The sequence below is a fragment of the Lytechinus pictus genome, chromosome 2, assembly GCF_037042905.1.
Source record: "Lytechinus pictus isolate F3 Inbred chromosome 2, Lp3.0, whole genome shotgun sequence".
Classification (NCBI taxonomy): Eukaryota; Metazoa; Echinodermata; class Echinoidea; order Temnopleuroida; family Toxopneustidae; genus Lytechinus; species Lytechinus pictus.
The window spans coordinates 12,735,090-12,742,770 of NC_087246.1; the positions used below are offsets into that span (position 1 = coordinate 12,735,090).

Here is a 7,681-nt window from a genome sequence, read left to right on the forward strand (position 1 = left end):
CATTTTTTCACAGTATAAATATTTTAGAAAATAATCTAAGCGTATCGCCCATGTTGTTTTGCCTTTGAATCGGTAAAGTAGTAACGTGAAATTGGAATTAATCTAAATCGATCATGGAAAAAAGACAATGGTTCAGAACATAAGATGGCGCTATAAGAATTCTGATACATGGAGAGATCGAAGGGCACAGGAGCAATGGCAACGCTGAAATAACGGCCATTTGATGAAATAAGCCCCAGAGATGTGGGAGAATTTGATGTTATAGATCTTCCTTCATTTGACATTCAATCGTCTCACTAGGTGATAAGGACTTTCTTTTCTTCTTGATAAGTTGTTTTTCTCCGTTAGAATAATCTGACAGGTTACAATAAACAAATAAACCTCCCCTTCCAGCTCGAAGATTAACGGATTAACACATACTTTTAGTTGTTATTGATGCATAGCTTGGACCCTCTCAAACAAGCCTTCATTTTTAGTTGTTCAATGTGTGATTCTTACAGTCTTTACGCTGATGTTTGACACTTCCCTCACGCTATTAATTTATTGCACATGGTACTTTTGAAATATTCCAAATACCCCTGTCCCCCCAGTCATCCAATATTTTTCCTCCCCACCTAGTCCTATTCTCCTCCCAATGAGGAAACATTTATTGGTATACAGCTAGTCAAACAGAAAATTATCATGCTATATATTGGGGTATATTGGGAAAGTTTGAAACAAATTAGTATACAAAATATGTTCATGAGTGCAATAGACAGAATACTTCATGAGGTGAAAGATGAAATAATCCATTCAACGAGGCATAGCCGAGTTCAATGGATCATTCATTCCATCTTTCGCCGAATGAAGTATTCTGTCCCGGGGGGGGGGGGCACTCGACCAAAAAAGTGGTAGGGGTGTGCCGCGGGCGAGACAAAAAACGGGGGCCTTGGAGCGGGCTTATTGTAAAAAGGAGGGTACTCGGAACGGGCTTTGGAACTACAAATGTTTGTGAAAATGGTGGTCCTTGGAACGGATCGCTAGCGTGTGAGTGCGTAACTGCGTATTATGCATATATGGAACGGGCAAAGACCTTATAATAGACCTTATAATATATTACTAGACCGAAAGCTGCGTGCGCGTTCAGCACAAAACAAATGAGATTAGGCTCCGCCTACCGCGATCATTTGAAGACAAAAATAAGCCCTCATTGACATTCATGAGCATGAAGATATTCATAATCCGGCCTTTTCATTGGCTAAGAGCGTCATTAATACGCGATTTCCCCGATTCTTTGTCATCGATACTAGTGGTATCGTGTTACAGAAATAATTATTCATTTGACCTCATTACGTCATCTAATTTATTCATTCTGAAACTTTTCTTTCCACACACAAAATGGACCTACGAACACTCCGGTGAGTACGCATAAATTGATATAACCACATGAATTCAGTGGACTATTTACGCATTTCACACTGTATTTTGTGATCTTAGGTTATTTCTTTAACAAATTAGAGAGTTTGCTATCATTCTTCTGTTAAAGGAAAGCAGAATTTGGTCTTTGAAATTGAAGTTAGATTGTCATCGTCGCCCAGTGCAGCCTGTATGTTGCTTGCAGTGTATTTTGTACGGGCTCCTAGCCGGCTGGGAATCGAGAGATAATCGGGCTGGTTTGGTTCACCTCCAACAAGGACCAACCCACGATTGATTAAAACAAGAAGAATGAGGCTTCTTTTTGTACACTGTAACGTTAGATCTAGAGGGAGATCTGCATCTATCTTCAGTAGATCGAGACTCAGTCAGGAATAAACAGTAAAGCGGAGTGTGGATGAAGATACGCCTGTCATTGTTCAGTCCTCACTTTGTTTCAAATATCATTATCAAATTTATTTTGCATAACTTCAGGCTTCTGCATTTAGCCCCCACCCATTTTAACTCTTATTGTTATTCATAAATATATAGACTCGGTCTTAGAAATAACATGCTGCTCTGCATGTTTGTCTTATTATCAATAGATCTATGACCTAGATCTTCTTAATCCTAGGCCCTACTTACTTTATACTTAGATCTAGGCCTAGGCTACTTTACTTTTAATTATTCATCGATGCTATCAAGTATCAAGAGCTAGGCCTACCTAATTAAAATCTAGTCTAACTTATACTTTCCCAACCCTCGATACTTACCCCCAGGGCTTATGATCTAGGTCTGTAATTTAGGCCTAGATCTAGGTCTGGGCCTAAACGACTCCATTTAGTATTTACATGTACGAGTATGACTGTCAGTGGACCAAGGAGTCGGACTAGATCTAGATCTACTCTCGGTCAATAATGGCAGTGAAGTCTTAGCCAGGAATAGAAGTCAAAGTCAGACATCAATAATTTCTAAACCGATATAGGGTTTAGAACCGAAGCTTTACTTTCTACTAGGTCTAGATAGATCGAGAGTCCATTGTTAGTCTAGATCTAGACCTAATTTAGATACATGAATGCTGTCGCACAGCACTGAGTCTCGTTGGACTAGATCTATACTTTCTTACAAATAGATCTAGACCTAGTGCATGAGATTATGAAATTATGTTAAAATCTAATGAAATGAGATTTGGAAATAAAAAGATTTTTTTTTTTTTTTTTTTGGGGGGGGGGGCAGACATGTGAAAAAATTTAGAGAAACCTAAAATGCAGAAAGCGAGGGCCAGAAGTGACCAATATTACCTAGGGCCGTTTTGTGCATTTTCTAACGTAAAATTGAAGGATGTCAAGTAATTCTCTTTTTGATGAAGGTTTTCACATTTCAGCTCTTACCCAAACCCCTCCCCCTATACATACGGCCATGAAAAAGATCACTTCTTATTATTGTTCTCTCTCTTCTTTCACAAACAGGTTGAGTTTGAAGAACAAGAAAAAACAGTAGAGGTCTACCTATATGGTTCAAGATGATGATCATATAAGTGCATGCATCATTTTGCAGATTCTCATCCAGGTATAAAACTTAAACTAACCCATACAAAATTACAGATACATTACATGCATTGAATGTTAACCATGTTTACATTAAATAAAAATAATCTGAGCCACAAAGAGGTAGGATCTGTAATGAATATACACTTCTTAAATATACAGCCTAAGGCTCTCGAGTCTAAAATAGAACCAATGCCAAAAGTTATGTACCTTGGGCAAATTTATAAAATAAGGTCATGTCCTTGATCTACTAGTAATTAAATGGCCTTTTTATTTCCTATTTGTTTATAAACAAAGCAATATTTATTTTTCATATTTTACAAAATTCATTTTATGCATTCTTTAGTGTGATATTCATATTTCATATTTGTAGATTTACGATTTTTAAAAATCTTGTTATTTTACATTTTGTCCAATAGGATGATGCAGTTTTACAATTTCCATGGAGGTGATTGATGATAATAAATAATCGGTGAAGTAGGCCTAATAGAACAGCGACTAGACCACAAAGAAAAATACAACCTACAGCAGTTATATGAGTGAGTTAATTAGTGAATATTTTTAATAATGGAGGTTGTTCACATTTTTTTGGCAACAAATAGACCTGCCTTTGAAAAACCCATTTCAATTTTGTTTTTAGATTATAGTTAGTGTCGTTTTTAATCATATTTCTGTGCAACAAAACATATCAACTTTAATTTTTACTATTTATATAATTTACATATGTTGATTCATATATTCATATTTATGAGAAATCTCTGGCATTTTTTCATACAGTACATGTCGTTATAATGGAGAGTGGTATGTAAACTGCATAGAACAGGTTTAAGTGATATGCTTTATAGAAGTACAAGTTTATAATTAGTAGAAGTAAGATTTCCTGTTATGTGTTGAAGAAACATATATATGTATAGTCTCACTTTTCTTAAAACATTTAAGTTTCATAAATCAGGACAATTTTAATTTAAATTCATTGATTTTCTTTCTCTATTTTTATCAATCTGCAGGACTGGTGTAACAGATGTTTTCATTCAAGAAATCCAACAATTCAACATTGAAGAGTCTGACTTAGGAACCACTTGATGAAGATGGAAAAGGTTTTTTTTTTCCAAGTCCAATTTTTCACACACAAAAAAATTATTATCACAACCCCAAATTCATGACGTATGAAATTTCTTGTTGATTTTCATTAAAACTGGTTGCAAAAGGAGAAGCTATAAACATACAAATAGGAGCGGCGGAGTGAAGTTGAAAATGGGGGGGGGGGGGGCATAGGGAAAATGCTGTATTACATGAAATTTTTAAGAAGTTGCGAGCGAGCAAAATCTGTACGAAACTGCTTATATACCCCACCCATGAATTATTAAACTTAATGCACAAAGGATTTCCTTCATAAGTATATTATCGAAATGAGAATATTGTTTTCTTGTTTCAAAGGGCAATCGTCATGGTGACCATAAAACGGGTCCTTCTCAGGTGAAAGGGGCACAGAACAAGTTCTTTAGGAGCACTTTTCTTGGGTAAAAAGGGGGCAGTGATTCGAGAAAGGGCACTTACAAGAAGGCAAGGGTTAACACATGAAACGGGCCCTCAGATGAAAGGGCACAGAACACGTTCCGGGGGGGGGGGCATTTTTCGGTTAAAAAAATTGCATACAAGGAAGAGCACTTGGTAACACCTAAAACAGGTTCTCGTCAGGTGAAAGGGACACAGTACACGTTCGTGAGGGGGCATTTTTCTTGCATAAAAAGGCACTTTTCAGTGCTTCAAGAAGTAGGGGGAACTGTGCCCCCTCCTCCCCAGGATCGCTGCCCCAGCATACAAAAAAATTCTTTTGGTTCAAAGTATTAACATACGCTTAAGAAAAAGGTAAAGCTTAATCCTCTGATAATGTAATATTTTTTTATGGCTAATTAATAAAATTCACCACTAACCAGAGAATTCCTTTATGTCTTTCATTTTTGTTCATATAGTATTTGTACAGAGCTAAAATGAAAGGGACTTGGAATTGGCAAAATTGAAAATGAGATGAAGATCGAGAGAGGGAAAGAGTGATGAGAAGTGGGTTGAAAAGAGATGAGAAAGAAATGGAGGGGCACATATGAAGAGATAATTTAGAGGGGGTGGTAAGAGAGCTAGAAAGTGGGAAGTAGGAACAAAAGGGGTGGAAGAGAAATAAGACAAGATTTATGGTAACCAGGAGACAGATAACAAGTGGGAAAAGAAGAAGGAAATATATGAAGAGTTTAGTTGCAAAAGGGGTTAGGACCATTCCGAGAAAAACCATGTTTTTATTCTCACTTATTGCAATATTCTTATGAGAAACTAAATTGTCATGATGTACTACTCTATCATGTGAACAGTGAACATAAAATTGGGTATAAAAGAAATCTACCTGTCTTCAATTTTTTTCTATATACTTTAAAAAAAATATCATTGTGTACCTAACCCCTTTTGCAAGTAAATTGAAGTGAATCCAATCTCTTTTGATTAAAAAAGTGTTTTTTTTGCCACTTCCATTCACGTTTTCATTTGAATTTCAAATTTTCTTTGGTATCATCAGAGTGACTGAAAATTTAGAGGTTTAGAGACAGAAAACAATAAAATATATGAAAAATGGACCTAACCCCTTTTGACAAATGAGTTCTTCATAAGAGTTTAGTTGCAAAAGGGGTTAGGTCCACTCCAAGAAAATAATTCTTTTTTAATTCTCCCATATTGCAATATTCTTATGCGAAACTGAATTTTCATGATACCCTACCATGAGAACATGAAATTGGGTATAAAAGATATTTACTTGTCTTCATATTTTTTTAAGATATTATTTTCCAAAAAAAGTATGTGTGGACCTAACCCCTTTTGCAACTAAACTGAAATGGACCTAACCCCTTTTGAAAAAAGGTGATTTTTCTTTGCCATATTAGTTCACTTTTTAATAGGAATTTCAACTTTTCTATGGTATCATCTTATATAGCTACTAAAAATCTTTACATTAAGACATAAGAATCAAGTTTGATGAAAAATGGACCTAACCCCTTTTGAAAATGAGCTCTACATATGTAGGAGAAAGGCGGCACAAAAGAATTTTGAGTGGGAAAATGATTAAATGGAGAAAAAAATTAGAGTAAGAAATGCTGGAGAATAAAGGGGACAGGAAACGTATTAAACATGATAAATTGGGGCCCGTTTCATCATGAGTTACAAGTATGGTAATTACGATTTAGGGATGGCAAAAGCACTAGAGTAGAGACCTCTTTACCTAATCACGACTCGATCTACCCTTTTCATCTTCCCTTTTGGAATTAGCAAAGGCCTATAAGACGCAATACAAACAATGATTTGTTTATAAGTGATATCGCTTGTGATATCGATACTTTATAGAGCGCAACGTATCGTCTCAGATTTGCGCTTGCTTGATTCGCTGAATCCTTCGCGTCACGAGCGCGTAACAAAATGAATACATTAATGAATTTGCCAAGTTGACCTTTGTCATTGCGCTGATGTGCGTATTGTCTAATACACGTACAAAACCACAGTTGACGTGGGAGCATCGTACGAAATTAATATTAATGAGGGCTTATTTTAGCTTCTAATGGATTAAACAAAATGGCGGTAGCTTCGGGGGCTTGGGAACGGGCATGCGTGCATGATGCAGCTAGCCCGCCGGTGTAGCGGCGGATTCGGTTCCACCGGCGGATACCGTATCCGCCGGCAGATATCGTTCTTAATGGCCGATATCGTTTTTAATAGGAACCATATCCGCCGGGTTTGACGCGGCTTGATGTTTGCAGATTTGGTTCCTCGGCGGATTTGGTTCTATTGACGATACGTGTAATATTTATTTGGACAACAGACGTCCAACCTCGGCAGCGCGCGCATGCGCGGCTCTGGCAATGTCGTTACCAATGGGGGGAGGGGATTTTCGTCCGCCTTTAGACTTTTAGTGAATGTTTATTCAGGGGCGGATCCATACAGCTTTTGACGAAGGGCTCGATGGGGGTGAGGGAATAGGAGAAACAATGACTCGATATATCATGTATACATAGACCTGGCACATGCGCCAAAACTTTGCTATTTATTATTATCAGATTTTGATGAAAATTTCATCATTTTGTTTTGTAGGCCCTACGTGAAAATTTATACTACTTTAAGTCCGCAGTATGCATCGATATCTTTAACTGTGCTTTTTCACTTCATGATTAGTGTAAGTTTGCCAGACTGGCGAAAATTTGTACCCCCATATAGGCATATAGTTTTTATAAAACTACAGATTTTCAACGAGTTAAAACTTCATAATTTCAAAATAAATGAGGCAAATTAGTTTATGAATATGTATTGCTGTTAACTCATATTATTGCTTGTAGAGTGCTAATTTTTTGTGAAAACATTTAAAAAAAGAATTTCAAAACATGATTAATATCTTATGTAGTTTATTGTAGGCCTATTTTTAATTTGTCATGTATTTTTTTATTTGTTTTTTTTTTATTCCTTTTTTTTCAATATTTTTGTTAAGGAATCTGAATTAAAGGGATGGTCCGGGCTGAAAATATTTATATCTTAATACATAGAGTATAGAATTCACTGAGCAAAATGCAGAAAATTTCATCAAAATCGGATAACAAATAATAAAGTTATTGAAGTTTAAAGTTAAGCAATATTTTGTGAAAACAGTCATCATGAATATTCATTAGTTGGGCTGATGATGTCACATCCCCATTTTCCGTTTTCTTATGTTATCACAC

At 36.1% G+C, this 7,681-nt stretch overlaps 1 long non-coding RNA gene across 1 annotated transcript; it reads left to right on the top strand.

Annotated features, from left to right (window-relative positions):
* The first annotated feature begins 1,323 nt into the window (after nucleotides 1–1,323).
* Nucleotides 1,324–4,876, top strand: LOC129254277 (uncharacterized). Its single transcript, XR_010292732.1, has 4 exons — nucleotides 1,324–1,397; nucleotides 2,862–2,961; nucleotides 3,359–3,478; nucleotides 3,947–4,876. It is a non-coding gene; the product is annotated as an uncharacterized LOC129254277 (long non-coding RNA).
* Nucleotides 4,877–7,681: the final 2,805 nt, after the last annotated feature.